The sequence below is a fragment of the Bison bison genome, unplaced genomic scaffold (genome assembly GCF_000754665.1).
Source record: "Bison bison bison isolate TAMUID 2011002044 unplaced genomic scaffold, Bison_UMD1.0 scf7180017863702, whole genome shotgun sequence".
NCBI classification, from domain to species: Eukaryota; Metazoa; Chordata; class Mammalia; order Artiodactyla; family Bovidae; genus Bison; species Bison bison.
The window spans coordinates 5,294,036-5,311,008 of NW_011494274.1; the positions used below are offsets into that span (position 1 = coordinate 5,294,036).

The 16,973-nt window shown below is 38.5% G+C and overlaps 1 long non-coding RNA gene across 1 annotated transcript in view; it reads left to right on the top strand.

Annotated features, from left to right (window-relative positions):
- LOC104983957 overlaps positions 1–16,628 on the top strand; it is a 71,053-nt gene extending 54,425 nt beyond the window's left edge. The window contains exon 3 of the long non-coding RNA XR_824699.1: positions 15,966–16,628. This is a non-coding gene — a long non-coding RNA (uncharacterized LOC104983957). The remainder of the gene's footprint in view (positions 1–15,965) is intronic.
- Positions 16,629–16,973: the final 345 nt, after the last annotated feature.

Here is a 16,973-nt window from a genome sequence, read left to right on the forward strand (position 1 = left end):
TCTCTCTGTTCAGTCCTTTGTTTCGTGCGCGGGCCTGGCGGTCTTAGGTTAGGGCTGGCTTTTCGCGTGGTAGGTATCCCACAGTCTGGTTTGCTAGCCCAAATTATTTCGCTCAGATAGCGCTCAGGGTATTCAGGCCAGATTCTTACTCTCAGCGATGCAGCCCACGGCGCGCCTCCCTGCCCGGCCCCGGTTTGCTAATGGCGGATGCAGGCGTCTGCGCTGCTTCTCTGCTGGGGGAGTTACTGTAGGGCTCGCAATCTGCGAGTTTTAAATTGTTTATTTATTTTTTCTCCCTGTTATGTTGCCCTCTGTGCTTCCAAAGCTCGGCACAGATTCGGCAGTGAGAAGGTTTCCTGATGTTTGGAAACTTCTCTTTTTAAGATTCCCTTCCCGGGACGGAACTCCGTCCCTCCCTCTATTGTCTCTTTTTTTGTTTGTTTTTAATATTTTTTCCTACCTCCTTTCGAAGAGTTGGGTTGCTTTTCTGGGTGCCTGATGTCCTCTGCCGGCATTCAGAAGTTGTTTTGTGGAATTTACTCGACGTTTAAATGCTCTTTTGCTGAATTTGTGGGGGAGAAAGTGTTCTCCCCGTCCTACTCCTCCGCCATCTTGGCTCCTCCCCCCAGTCTTTGTTTTAAAGTCTATTTTGTTTGATATGAATATTTCTACTCCAGCTTTCTTTTGATATCTGTTTGTATAGAATACCTTCTTCTATCTCCTAACTTTCAGTCTGTATGTATCCCTAGGTTTGAGATCCATCTCTTGTAGACAACATACTTGTAGGCACATCTTGTTTTTGTATCCACTTATCTAGTGTATGTCTTTTGGTTGCATTAAATGATGCATTTAATCTATTTACATTTAAGGTAATTTTCAGTATGTACATTTCTGTTACCATTTTCTTGTTTTGGATTTGCTTTTGTAGGTGTTTTTCTTCTTTCATATTTCCTGCTTAGAAAGGTTCCTTCAGAGTTTGTTGTAATGTCAGTTGGGTAGTGCTGAAATCTCCTAACGTTTTCTTGTCTGTAAACCTTTTGATTTCTCTGCCAATTCTGAATGAGAGCCTCACTGGTTAGAGTGTTCTTGGTTGTAAGTTCTTCGCTTTCATCACTTTAAATATATCATGCCATTCCCTTCTGGCTTGCAGAGTTTCTGCTGCAGAATCAGTTGTTAACCTGGTGTGAATTCCCTATGTTATTTGTCATTTGTCCACTATTGTTTTTAATATTTTATCTTTGTCTTCTCCTTCTGGGACCCCTGTGATGTGAATGTTGGTGCATTTAATATTGTTCCAGTAATCTCTTAGACTGTCTTCATGTCTTTTCATTCTTTTTTCTTTATTCTGTTCTGAGGCAGCAATTTCTACCATTCTCTCTCCTGGGTCACTGATCCATTCTTCTGCCTCAGTTATTCTGCTATTGGTTCCTTCTAGTGTATTTTTTATTTCAGTTATTGTATTGTTCATCTCTGTTTGTTCTTTAGTTTTTCTAGATCTTTGTTAAACGTTTCTTGTATCTTTTCTGTCTTTGCTCCCATTCATTTTCTGAGATGGTGGATCATCTTCACTTTCATTATTCTGAATTCTTTTCCTGGAACATTGACTACCTTTGCTTCATTTAGTTGTTTTTCTGGGATTTTATCTTGTTCCTTCATTTGGAACATAATCCTCTGTATTTTCATTTTTTTTTAACTTTCTGTGATTGTGGTTTTAGCTTGAAGGCTGCAGGATTGTAGTTCTTCTGCTGTTTGCCTTCTGGTAGATAAGGCTAAGAGGCTTGTGCAAGCTTCCTGATGGGAGGGACTGGCAGTGGATAGAACTGGGTTTTGTTCTGGTGGGCAGGGCCATGCTCAGTAAAACTTTAATCTGCTTGTCTGCTGATAGTGTGGCCATTCTCCATTCCTGTTAGTTGTTTGACCAGAGGCTACCCAGCCCTGGAGTCTGCAGGCTCTGTGATAGGGTGACTTCCAGGAGGGCTCCTGCCAACAGGTACTTCTTAGGACTTCTGTTTCTGGTGCCCTTGTCCCTGTGGTGAGCCACTGCTAACCCATGCCTCTGAAGGAGACCCTCTAACACTAGCATATAGTTCTTCAATCTTCTGTGGGATAACCAATCCTTTGCCTTGGGTCTTGGTTTGCACAAGATTTTGTGTGTGCCCTGTAAGAGTAGAGTTTCTATTTCCTCCAGTCCTGTGGAAGACCTTCAGTCAAATTCCACTGGCCTTCAAAGTCAGATTCCCTGGGGTTTCCTAGTCCCTTTGTAGGACCCCTTGCTGAGAAGCCTGACATGGAGCTCAGAATCTTCACAACAGTAGAAGAACTTCTGTGATCTGTTCTCTAGTTCTAGGATGTACTCGGTGGGTATGGGATTTAATTTTATCATGATTGTGCCCCTCCTCTCATCTCACTGCAGTTTCTCCTTTGTCTTTGGACATAGGGTATCATTTTGTGGGTTCCAATATCTGCCTGTCAACGGTTGTTCAGTAGTTAATTGTGATTTTGATGTTCTCGCAGGAGGAGAGTGCACATCCTTCTACTCTGCTACTCTGAACCAATCTTCACTTCTTTTTCTATCTTTAAACTCCATGGTACATTATTTCCCCTACTTTATATAGTATCCTAGTCTTTTTTGCTCTACTGCCCTTCTGTTATGCCTGTCAGAGAAAATTGAAACTTTGCTTGATCCAGCTGTCTACCCCTCCCCTAAACCAGCAATGCACAGCTGAGCACTCAGAAATACATTATTTGCAATCATGTAGTTTGCTGGCTACCATGGATTCATGGTTACTGAATTAATGTGGTCTCATAATGTTACTGATTTATCCTATTTTCCCTAGACACCTCTTTCCATTTCTCCACAACAGAAATTTCAGCCTTTGCACTCTTAAATCTCCAAACTTCTTACCTCCCATTTAACTTTTAGGAGATAACCTTGCCTCCTAATTCATATGAAATGAGAACTACCACTTAGAGCTCCCTCTACTTTTATGTACCAAACCTCGAAATTTACATATAATTTTACTCATTGTTTTTCCTCTTTCCTGCTGAAGTGAAGTAAGTAAGTATCTGCTATGGTTAGTACTTCAGTGTACATTGAATTCTGTCCCTTCCTATCTACTTGGAAACCTCCATGATTCTCTAGTTTTTTCCCCCTGTATCTTCACCTCTTTACTTTGTACTACTGCTGCTGCTGCTGCTAAGTCACTTCAGTCGTGTCCGACTCTGTGCGACCCCATAGATGGCAGCCCACCAGGCTCCCCCGTCCCTGGGATTCTCCAGGCAAGAACACTGGAGTGGGTTGCCATTTCCTTCTCCAATGCATGAAAGTGAAAAGTGAAAGTGAAGTCGCTCAGTCGTATCCGACTCTTAGCGACCCCATGGACTACAGCCCGCCAGGCTCCTCCATCCATGGGATTTTCCAGGCAAGAGTACTGGAGTGGGCTGCTATTGCCTTCTCCATACTTTGTACTAGGTCCTTCCAATTAATGTTTAGACCAACTCAAATTTCCATGTGTTCTCAAAAACAAACATCTCAGACTTCCGTGGGAGTTTAGTGGTAAAGAATCCACCTATCAATGCAAGGAGCATGGGTCTGATCCTCAGTCTGGGAAGATTCCAGATGCTGTTGGGAGACTAAGCCTATGCACCATGATTACTGAGGTGACATGCTGCAACTACTGAAACCCATGTACCCTAGAGGCTGTGCTTTGCAATAAGTGAAGCCACTGCAATGAGAGGCCCATGCATCACAACTGGAGAGTAGCGTCCACTCACAACAACTAAAGAAAGCCTGTGTGCAGCAAAGATGACCCAGGATAGCCAAAAATAAGTGTGTAAATAAGTATAAAAAATTAAAACAAAAAGCAAACCTAAAGGAAAACAAACATGCCCTCACATGTAACAAAACAAGGCATAAAGAAAATCTCCCTCCACCTTAGTTCCTCTCTACTCATTATCCTATCTCTCTCCTTCCTTTTACTTATTTTGTAATAGATTTGTCTAGACTTGATCTGTGCTTTCTCACCTTGTACATATTTCTTATCCCACGGAAAGTATACTTAAGTGTATGTGTCAGGGAAGGAGCAGGGATTACATTGGTTAAATCATGCTATAAGGCCACTTATAATGAAATGGTAAATGCCTATTCAACTTAGGTCCAAAAGAGTCATTGCTTCTTTTGCTTATAGTACTGTTTTTGAGATTAATTTCCATTGTTGCATATTATCAGTAGTTTTTTTCTGGGTAGTATCTCTTTATGTGAATAAACCACAGTTTTCCAGTTTTTATATTTATCAACATTGGGGCTGTTTCCATTTTTTTGGCTATTATGAATAAAAATACTATGAATATCCTTTCATGAAGCTTTTTTTTTGTGAGCATATGTATATATTTCTTTTAGATAAATGCATAAGAGAAGAATTATTAATAGTTAACGTTATGAGAAATTGCTTAACAATTTTCCAACATATTTGTATGATTTTACAACTTATACACATGTGAGTTTTAGTTGCTCCACATCCTCCCAACATTCTGTAGAGCAAATCTTTATGTGAATTATTCTAGTGGGTGTGTAGTGATACAATTCTAATTTTAATTTACATTTTGCTGATTACTACTGGTGTTGAGAAATTTTTTGTGTGCTTATTTGTTATATGAATATCTTCTTTGGTGAAGTGTCTTTTATCCATTTTTTGGTAGGTTTGTATGTTTTACATTATTGAGAATTCTTTATACAATCTAGATACAAGTTCTGTTTGTCATATACAGGTATTATGAATATTTGCTTCCTATATATAGGTCACCTATTTGTTTTCTTACTTGATTAAGTCCAGTAGATGCTTTTTTTTTTTTTCCTTCGATGCTACATACTATCTGTGTTCTCTCTCTAAAGTGTTATTTGCCTACCCCAAGGTCATGAAAATAATCTTCATTTTTTCCCTAGCAGCTTTGTTGTTTTATTATTTATATCTTTTGTGAGTTTTGTGTGTGATAAGATAGGGTCCTGGGTTTTTTTTTTCCTGTAAGAATATACAGTTGTCCCAGCTGTAATCACTTTAGTTCTAAGTGTGGTGGAAGGATAGTCCTAACCACTAAGATTTCTTTCTTATAATGTAACTTTTTGGAGTCATACAGAGTACTGTCCTATAGTTACTTTTCTTGTTAATTTTTATGTCAATGTTGCCAAGTGATCACCATTGTAGAACTCACCTTTTCACACATTCAAGTTCTTATATGCTCTTTCTGCACCTACAAAGGAAAGTAATTTGGCAAATAAAGACAAAAATGTTCAGTTTGATCCCTGAAAAATTAGGAAGACCACTGTTAAGCTCTCCGGCTTTATACAGTAGGAATGTGTTCTATAACAGACCTGTCTCACTATTACACTTATGTCAAAGTGTAAACTGTCTACTTGAATGCTATGTCACACTTTGATAGTCTTTTCTGTTGTTCAGTCATTAAGTCATGTCTTACTATTTGTGACCCCCATTGATTACAAGATGCCAGGCTCCTTAGTCCTCTACTATTTCCCAGATTTTGCTGAATTTCAACTCCATTGAGTCACTGATACTGTCTAACCATCTTATCCTCTGTTGTCCCCTTCTCCCTTTGCCTTCAGTCTTCCCCAGTATCAGGATTTTTTTCCAATGAGTCAGCTTTTTGAATCAGGTGGACAAAGTATTGGAGCTTCAGCTTTAGCATCAGTCCTTCCAGTGAATATACCAGGTTGATTTTCTTTAAGATTGACTGGTTTGATCTCCTTGTTGTCCAGGGGACTCTCAAGAGTCTTCTCCAGCATCAAAATTTGAAAGCATCAATTCTTCGGCATGCAGCCTACTTTATGGTCCAACTCTCACATCTGTACATGATTATTGGAATACCATAGTTCTGATAGTCTTTTAATTAACTAATTTTCATTTCCTTAGCATGGCCTTGCCCATTAGAACAAGACCCAGTTTCCCCTTCGGTTAGTCTCTCCCATCAGGAAGCTTCCATAAGCTTCTTATCTTTCTCCATCAGAGGGCAGACACACTGAAAACCACAATCATGGAAAATTAACCAATCTGATCACATGGACCACAGCCTTGTCTAACTCAGTGAAACTATGAGCCATGCTGTGTAGGTCCACTCAAGACAGATGGGTCATGGTGGAGAGTTCTGACAAAACGTGGTCCGCTGGAGAAGGGAATGGCAAACCACTTCAGTAATCTTGCTTTGAGAACCCAATGAACAGTATGGAAAGGCAAAAAGATAGGACATTAAAAGATGAACTCCCCAGGTCGGTAGGTGCCCAATATGCTACTGGAGATCAGTGAAGAAATAACTCCAGAAAGAATGAAGAGATGAAGCCAAAGCAAAAACAACACCCAGTTGTGGATGGGACTGGTGATGGAAATAAAGTCCAATGCTGTAAAGAGCATTATTGCATAACTGGAATGTTAGGTCTGTGAATCAAGGCAAATTAAAAGTGGTCAAACATGAGATGGAAGGAGTGAATGTCGACATTTTAAGAATCAGCAAACTAAAATGGACTGGAATGGGTGAATTTAACTCACATGACCATTATATCTACTACTATGGGCAAGAATCCCTTAGAAGAAATGGAGTAGCCATCATAGTCAACAAAAGAGTCTGAAATGCAGTACTAGAATGCAATCTCAAAAATGACAAAATGATCTCTGTTCATTTCCAAGGAACACCATTCAATATCATGGTAATCCAGCTCTATACCCTGACCATTAATGGTGAAGAACCTGAAGGTGAACGATTCTATGAAGACCTACAAGATCTTCTAGAACTAACACGCAAAAAAGATGTCTTTTTCATGATAGGGGACTAGAATGCAAAAGTAGGAAGTCAAGAAACACCTGGAGTAACAGGCAAATTTGACCTTGGAGTACAGAATGAAGCAGGGCAAAGGCAAATAGGGTTTTGCTAAGAGAAGGCATTGGTCATAGCAAACACCCTGTTCCAACAACAAAGAGAAGCCTCTGCACATGGACATCACCAGATGGCCAACACCGAAATCAGCCTGATTATATTCTTTGCAGCCAAAGATGGAGAAGCTCTATAGAGTCAGCAAAAACAAGACTGAGAGCTGACTGTGGCTCAGATCATAAACTCCTTATTGCCAAATTCAGACTTAAATTGAAGAAAGTAGGGAAAACCACTAGACCATTCAGGTATGACTTAAATAAAATCCCTTATAATTATACAGTGGAGGTGAGAAATAGATTTAAGGGACTAGATCTGATAGACAGAATGCCTGATGAACTATGGATGGAGGTTCGTGACATTGTACAGGAGACAGGGATCAAGACCATCCCCAAGAAAAAGAAATGCAAAAAAGCAAAATGGCTGTCTGAGGAGGCCTAACAAATAGCTATGAAAAGAAGAGAAGTGAAAAGCAAAGGAGAAAAGGAAAGATATATCCATTTAAATTCAGAGTTCCAAAGAATAGCAAGGAGATAAGAAAGCCTTCCTCAGTGATCAATGCAAAGAAATAGAGGAAAACAATAGGATGGGAAAGACTAGAGGTCTATTCGAGAAAATTAGAGATACCAAGGGAACATGTCATGCAGAGATGGGCTCAATAAAGGACAGAAATGGTATGGATCTGACAGAAGCAGAAGATGTTAAGAAGTGGCAAGAATACACAGAAGAACTATACAAAAAATATCTTCACGACCCAGATAATAACGATGGTGTGATCACTCACCTACAGCCAGACATCCTGAAATGTGAAGCCAAGTGGGCCTTAGGAGGCATCACTACAAACAAAGCTAGTGGAGGTGATGGAATTCAAGTTGAGCTATTTTAAATTGTAAAAGATGATGCTGTGAAAGTGCTGCACTCAATATGTCAGCAAATTTGGAAAACTCAGCAGTGGCCACAGGACTGGAAAAGGTCAGTTTTCATTCCAATCCCAAAGGAAGGCAATGCCAAAGAATGATCAAACTACTGTACAATTGTACTCATCTCACACACTAGTATAGTAATGCTCAAAATTCTCTAAGCCAGGCTTCAACAGTACATGAACCGTGAACTTCCAGATGTTCAAGTTGGAATTATAAAAGGCAGAGGAACCAGAGATCAAATCGCCAACATTCACTGGCTCATCAAAAAAGCAAGAGAGTTCCAGAAAAACAGCTATTTCTGCTTTATTGACTATGCCAAAGCCTTTGACTGTGTGGATCACAATAAACTGTGGAAAATTCTGAAAGAGATGGGAATACCAGACCACCTGACCTGCCTTTTGAGAAATCTGTATGCATGTCAGGAAGCAACAGTTAGAACTGGACATGGAACAACTGACTGGTTCCAAATAGGAAAAAAGAGTATGTCAAGGCTGTATATTGTCACCCTGCTTATTTAACTTATATGCAGAGTGCATCATGAGAAACGCTGGGCTGGATGAAGCACAAGCTGGAATCAAGATTGCTGGGAGAAATATCAATAATCTCATATATGCAGATGACACCATCCTTATGGCAGAAAGTGAAGAACTAAAGAGACTCTTGATGAAAGTGAAAGAGCAGAGTGAAAAAGTTGGCTTAAAGCTCAACATTCAGAAAACTAGGATCATGGCATTTGGTCCCAGCACTTCATGGCAAATAGATGGGGAAACAGTGGAAACAGTGTTAGACTTTATTTTCTTGGGCTCCAAAATCACTGCAGATGGTGACTGCAGCCATGAAATTAAAAGATGCTTGCTCCTTGGAAGAAAAGTTATGACCAACCTAGATGGCATATTAAAAAGTAGAGACATTACTTTGCCAGCAAAGATCTGTCTAGTCAAGGCTATGGTTTTTCCAGTCGTCATGTATGGATGTGAGAGTTGGACTATACAGAAAGCTGAGCACTGAAGAATTGATGCTTTTGAACTGTGGTGTTGGAGAAGACTCTTGAGAGTCCCTTGGACTGCAAGGAGATCCAACCAGTCCATCCTAAAGGATATCAATCCTGAATATTCATTGGAAGGACTGATGCTGAAGCTGAAACTCAAATACTTTGGCCACCTGATATGAAGAACTGAATCATTGGAAAAGACCCTGATCCTGGGAAAAATTGAAGGCAGAGGATGTGATGATTGGATGGCATCACCGACTCAATGGACATGAGTTTGAGTAAACTCCAGGAGTTCGTGATGGACAGGGAGGCCTGGCGTGCTACAGTCCATGGGTTCACAGAGTCAGACACCTCTAAGTGACTGAACTGAACTGAACTTCATTTCCTTAAGTGTGGAGAATTATCTCCGGAGATCTGAATCATGTACCCTTGTTTGAAATATTAAAATATAGTTTCCATGAATTTGGAGATACGGAACTGACATTTAAAGTAAAAAGTAAATGACCTTGTCAAATCATGGGCCTAGAAGCCTAATTTGATAGTGCACAGTAACATGAGTGGGGAGCAAATGATAAACCTGAATCATTAATAGCTCTTTATAGTAAGGAGTTTTGCTTAATATAGGGAAAAGGGCCATCACTTGGATGACTTAAGCATGTTAATTACCTGATCAGTTTTGAGTTTTTAGAATATTACCCTGGAATGTTAGATCGGAGATGTTTGTCTTTCTTCATTCCAGCATCCAGCATAATATGGTATTTTCATAAGTGGTTCTCAATTCTGATCAAGTCATAGCCAAACATTTTTGGCCTCTTTATAACTTCATACTTAAGTAAGAGGGTTTTTTTTTTTTTTTGTAAGTTCTATCTTACAGCCTTAATAACTGAGCTGGTTATTTTTTTGTGGTCATGGATTGAATATTTTTAATAACCTATGTTTTAATCTGTATTTAAATATCACGGTCTGGATTGAATTCTTTTTCTGGAAGCAGAGACATATGTGAAAGCTTCATGTTTCTTATTTCTTTACATGTACTTTCTAGATTTCATAAGAGAGGTATAAATGGGCAATAAAATAAGTTCATTGGAATGTGACTGAGTATAACACTATCTTTGTTTTAAAGGTCACATGTTATGCTTAAAAATACAGGTAGCAAATTGCAGTGCAAAATTTAGGTTAAGAAAAGATATTAAAAACTAAGTATTCTCTTTAATTTTAAAAGTCTTAAAGAACATACAGTTTTAATCAAGTAAAGTTAATTATGAATTGTTTTAATATGCAATTTAGGCATTAAATAAAATTAGCATTTTTTTCTTCCTTAAAAATGTGTTATCAAGTTTCAAGAATGTTAAAAACTTCTCTGATGATTTAATCTGAAATCATTCCTACAGCAAAATTCATAAATAATAAATATTATCTTATTAATCCATATTTTAGTTTAGCTGGATCTCAGAGCAAGTTAATTCCTCAGGGAATGTAGCCTTCTTTATGAAAGAAGGTGATGAGATGTAATCTCTAAGGAATTAAATTGTGAAAACAATCTTGGTATTGTACATGCTAATATAAATCTGTTATTCCCTTTCCGCATCTATCACAACACATTTTAAATTGTGGCTGATCTGATATGCAAATAGCTGTCTTATTAGAAATTGTGGCTGTATGTGCTAATGTCTCCCTGGATTTCTTGGGAGTTTGCTATCTAACCATCAAAGCAATAGAAATGAATGATGATTACTGCAAGGCTTTGAAGAACAAAGAAAGTCAGAGCAATTTAGAGGTTCTAGATGTGTGAGGCATTGACAGTTTGTACCATAGACATGGATGGGTTTCTCTATAGGTCTTTTAAAATAGCTCAATATGGTTATTAGGAAAGTAAAATATTTCCCATCTTCTTGCATTTTTGCAGCTAATATTGATAAAAATCTGATTTTTATCATAGGACATATGTGTGTCCTCTAGGCTTTTTTTGTTTGTTTCAACATTTGTTAAAATGTATCCTTGCTTAAAAAATAGAAGATAATTTCAAAGACAAGAATAAAGTTTAAATTTTTAAAATTTTACATAGGAATTACCAATCACCTAAATAGAAAAACTAGTTCCTCTTTAATGTTTCTCCTAGGTTGGAATTCTCTTAAAGTTTTCATATTTACAGGTTATTATATACCTAAAATGTATCATTCATAGAGTATAGGCACTTATATTGATAAAACTTTAGGTTATTTAGCTTTTTAATTTTTGCTATAGTTTTTTATATTTAAAGTATATTTTAGAGTAAATAAAGTTCAATTTACTTTGGTGAAAAGATAGTCTCTGTGAGTTCCTGACATTTTAAAAATTTACTCCAGATAATAAAAGAATAAAATACTGGCCTCTAAAGTGTTATCTTTATTTGACTCTTTGTGACCCCCATGGACTGTAGCCCACCAGGCTCCTCTATCCATGGAATTCTCCAGGTAAGAATACTGGAGTGGGTTGCCATTTCCTTCTCCAGGGCATCTTCCCAACTCAGGGATTGAACCTGGGTCTCCTGCACTGCATGCGGATGCTTTACCGTATGAGTTACTAGGGAAGCCCACAGTGTTCTGTTTGTTTAGATGTTTGTTTAAATGACCAGGAAAGAACTGAGGGAAACATAGTGAGTGACTGTGTTGGTAAGTAGCCTTAATAACTTGCTTTTTAAACATTTAAGCTATTCCATGAGGGTGAACAACAACAACAAAAAGAATAAATTAAAGAGGGAATAATATATGGTGCCTCTATTCATTTAAACTAACTTCCTTCCTAAAATGTATTGATATCTTGTCTAGTCTTACGCAATCAAGATCAAAATAACTTGAGTCCTATCTACAATTAACAAATGCAAAACACTTGCAAATGGAATTGCTATATGAATAAATTATAATAAAATTATTGACATTTATGGGTTTTGTATTATTAGAATTATTTTTAATGTTCTGAATTATAACAAGTGAGAATATAGGATTAGGTGATGTCTTGGTTTCAATTCTGAAATTTAAGGATGTATTATCTTAGATGTAATAACTACATGGTTTATGAGATATGAAGACAATTTATTTGACTTTTTGTTTAACTTTGTACATTCCTCAGAGTCGGACACGACTGAGGTGACTTAGCAGCAGCAGCAGCAATTACTGTGATATTAAATCTGAAGATTATTATGAATATAAAAGTGATTTTAGGTGAATTTATAATTTTATTACATATAGGTAGAAATTATTACTTTGGAGATGTCTTTTACTGTATAACATGTGATCATTGTTATTATTGCTCTGTGTGACCATGTGTTAGTCACTCAGTCATGTCCAACTCTGCAACCTCATGGACTGTAGCCTGCCAGACTCTTCTGTCCATGGAATTTTCTGGGCAAGAATACTGGCATGAGTAGCCATTCCCTTCTCCAGGAGATTAATTTATTTATATTCCATTAACTGAAACTCAGTCACATGCCCACAGAAAGCTGAAATATGTAATTGAGTGTGACCAGGAAAGAAAAAAAGGAGAACATGCAATTTAGTAAATAGCTTTCCCTAAATTCCATATTTCTGATCATGAGTTAGCCATGTGCATCCTTTTTCCTGCCTGCCCAGTAGGGAAATCCTAAAGTTCTCCATCTCCAAAGTCATGGTTCTCAAGCCAGTACACAGTCAGTGGTTCCTTGAGGTTTACAGATAATGAAATTTACCTACTATTCCCAGCCTCACCTGGCTTCTAATAAATAATAGTGAAGCAAAGGACAACTGCTTCATATCTCCGATAATTGTTCCCATTTAGAGGCAAGATGGGAAACACAGTGGGATCATGGATCCGTGTTGTACAGGAGACCACTGAGAAGGCCCATTATAGTGACAGTAGGAGTTTCTTGCTTAGCCTCTAATTATGGTCTTTTTGGAGAAATTCCCTTCTCTGCCTTCTGGATGACTCCTCTTCCGGGTCACCTATGAAGTGCGTTACATATCCACAGTTTGTCTTCTTATGGCAACACTCTGTTGGTTTAAGTTTAGAGGGCCAAGGATTGATTGGTTTTCATTCACAGATGTTTTTAAACAAAGTTTCTGGTTTCCCTGTAAATACAATTCCCTCAGAGTTTAGTAACATTTTTACCATTTCCTTTTAGTTCCACCTGCCAGTAATCACACCTCAATTTCTTTCCTAGACATGGTTCTCAAGTCCGCTTTCTCTATAAACATCAGACCTCCTATGTCTCTCTATAGTGGCTGCCTCCAGGTGATCTGGAACAATAGCTTCAGGTGAGAAAGGAACATTCTTGATCTGCTCTTGATCCCCTCCTCCATTTTAAAACAGAGGTCTTAATGAGCACTTTTTTCTTCAGGATCTCATTAATTTTTTTTTTTTTCTGCTATTTGGTATTTAGAAGTCGCCTTTTCCACACTTGTTCCCAAATTACTGGGCCCTCTAATCCCTCGTGGTTTTGCTTGTTAACTGGCTAGTTCTTGCCTGACTTCATCTTTATCCTGCAGCTCCTTCCTGGAAGCAGTGAGAGACACCTTCCAGGCCCCACTCTGGGGAACGCTAACGTCTATAATAGACCCCACCAATGTACATGATTTGGTCACAGTAGAATTTCATTTCTTTTTCAGTAGAGTACAATGAGGGTGAGAACTAAAATGTTGCCTGCCCTGTCAGTGAACAAAGGATATTGCAGCCATCAAGTCATTACATTACAGCTGCAGGATGGTGAGCCCCGAGGGAACTCAGGATGGAGGCAAATGGGCTGGCCAAGCCCACCTCGCAGGCAGCCACAGCAGCCACCCCTGATGGTGTACCTGAGGAAGCTGGGGATGAGAAAGCACAGGGTGCTGGCCCCAGATGGCTGAAGTGCGTAACAAAGGAGTGATTTCAGTGAACCCGGGCTCCTACATCTTCCCCTACATAGACAAGTGCTAAATTTCTTAAACTTGACATGTCTGGTTCTCTTTTATTAACAATAATCCTGTTATGTTCCAACTTGGTCTTTTGTCACAAAAAAAACTTCTCTTTATCCTGGATCCCCGCTTTGCCTTTTTGGAGCAGTCTCTTAGAGTTATTAGGTACGCTGTCTTTACTCTCAATTTGTAGATTACGCATTTTTTCAGTCGACAGTAGTAGTACGTAAGTGAGATAATACCCTCCTGCATCCCAAGCAGATCAGGATTCTGTGTCCTTACAAATATATCCTAGGGTTTGTCGGGGGATTGTTTCCCTTCTAGCCAACTGGAAGGGGAAAAAGAACACAGGGAGATTTTTTTAGTGTGCAGGTCTGGAGTGGCACACATCACTTCCGTTCATATTCTACTGGCAATAATTCAGTGAAATGTTTGACTTGAAGCTAGGAAATATAGTGCCAGGAAGAAACGGAGAATATGGATTTTGGTTGGTAGGTTGCATTCTGTGCTGCTACTGCTAAGTCGCTTCAGTCGTGTTCGACTCTGTGCGACCCCATAGACGGCAGCCCACCAGGCCCCGCCATCCCTGGGATTCTCCAGGCAAGAATGCTGGAGTGGGTTGCCATTTCCTCCTCCAATGCATGACAGTGAAAAGTGAGAGTGAAGTCGCTCAGTCGTTTCTGACTCTTAACGACCCCATGGACTGCAGCCTACCAGGCTCCTCCGTCCATGGGATTTTCCAGGCAAGAGTACTGGAGTGGGGTGCCATTGCCTTCTCCCACATTCTGTGCTACAATATTTAAATTCAATAACAAGAATAGGATTTGAAAGATATGTTATGGATTAAATCAAACAGTGCATATAATGTAGTATACAAGAGGAAGAACTTTTCTTCTACCCTTACAGGCTCTTCTTGCTGGTCTAAGAATTAATATAAGACAGACTGACAGGCGACACTCAAACAAAAGTTTATAGCACGCATACATGGGAGACCCAGGAAAACAGAGTAGCTCATCAAAATGACTGAAACTCTCAACTTAAATACCATATTCAGCTCTATAACAGGGTGGTTTAATTGAGCCTTGATAGTATTTGATAAAATGAATGTTGCCAAGAAAAACATTTGGGAAATTTAATTACCAGCAATTGTATTTGAAATAATTTTGTAATTTTTATATTTTTTGATAATTTATTTGAAGTAATTTTATATTTTTTTCCAAAATCTAATGGGAATAACATACTTCCCTGTTGGCTCAGATGGTGAAGAATCTGCCTGCAATATGGGAGACCTGTATTTGATCCCTGGACTGGGAAGATCCCCTGGAGAAGGGAATGGTTACCCACTCCAGTGTTCTGCTCTGGCAAATTCCATGGACAGAGGAGCCTAGTAGAGTACAGTCCATGGGGTTGCAAAGAGTTGGACACAACTGAGCGACTTTCATTCACTCAATGGAAATAATTTTGGGAACAGTTACAGACTTTATTTTCTTGGGCTCCAAAGCCACTGCAGATGGTGACTGCAGCCATGAAATTAAAAGATGCTTGCTCCTTGGAAGCAAGCTATGACAAGCCTAGACAGTATATTAAAAAACAGAGACATCACTTTGCTGATTTGTCCATCTAGTCAAAGCTATGGTTTTTCCAGTAGTCATGTATGGATGTGAGTGAGATTGGACCATAAAGAAGGCTGAGCGCTGAAGAATTGATGCTTTCAAACTGTGGTATTGGACAAGACTCCTGAGAATCCCCTGGACTGCAGGGAGATAAAACCAGTCAATCCTAAAGGAAATCAATCCTGAATATTCATTGGAAGGACTGATGCTGAAGCTGAAGTTCCTGTACTTTGGCCATCTGATGAGAAGAGCTGACTTATTGGCAAAGACCCTGATGCTGATGGGAAAGATTGAAGGCAGGAGGAGAAGGGGGCGACAGAGGATGAGATGGTTGGATGACATCACGGACTCAATGGACATGAGTTTAAACAAGTTCCAGGAGATGGTGAAGGACAGGGAAGCCTGGTGTGCTGCAGTCCATGGGGTCGCAAAGATTCAGACACAACTGAGCAACTGAACTGAACTGAATGGGAATGAGTCAAATGAATTTTTACCCATTGCTTTAAAAGCAAATTTTATGAAATGAATTATTCCTGTAGCTTTTAGACAGTCCTTTTGACTTTTTTAGGACTTCATCATAATTATTTTTTTTCTTTTGCAGCAGGCATCTTGGAGATCAAAGATGGGCAGAAAAGATGCCTCCACTATAAAACTTCCTGTTGATCAGTACAGAAAGCAAATTGGTAAGCAATGAATCCCCTTTGATACATTCTTATGAATTAAGATGAAGAAAAAAAAGCAGTTGTGTGCGATATTAACAAAATAACTTTTTCCTCATACATATGATGCACAGAATATGAGTAACAAGGGAATGCACAGAGGTTTTAAAGAACAAAAATAAGCGCAGCCTTATTTATCTATAAAGAAATACATTTTTGTACTTAGGATTTTTTGAAGCTCTTACAATTTTTATTGACTTGGTAAAAGCAAAAATACTTCTATTTTTATTCTTAAGGCTGTGTGCTTGTATGTAGTCAGTAATTTTAATATTATCATGTTTATTTCTTGTTATCCTTATGAAATCTTTCAGTTCTGTTGATGACTCTTGGTGGCAATAATGTGATAGCCTCAAAATTCTCCATTAAAATTTAACCTTAGTAAAATGGTGAACTAGAGAGAAGTCCAGTCATCAGCATAGAAAGATAAAAGGAATCTTCTCTGATTGAGACTGTGCTCTAAGTGCAGGATTTCCTACCCAATCTTTTCAATAATGCATGGAGTATTTACAAAAAATTACCTACATACTAGGTCACAATCAAGTCTCCTCAACTTTATAGAAGCAATATCCTACAACTAAAACTTTGAATAGTGTAGTAAATTAGAAATCGGTTAAAAGTAAAAAAGTTAACTTCTACGCCCCCCATCACCCTCTCTTCTTACATGTTCCTTCCTGTTCTCACCTGTTCCCATCCCTTTGGAAATTAGAAAGTAATTACAATAATAATTAGTTTAAAAAACTCTTCTAAATAACTAACAGATAAACAAAGAAGTTGCAAGTCAGAAAATAAGTAGAAGTAATTGATACCAAAAGACTATATACTTCTTTTATAAATATGATACATAAAGTATACTCCTAAAGGAAAAGATATTTCTGCAAAACAAAGAAGAT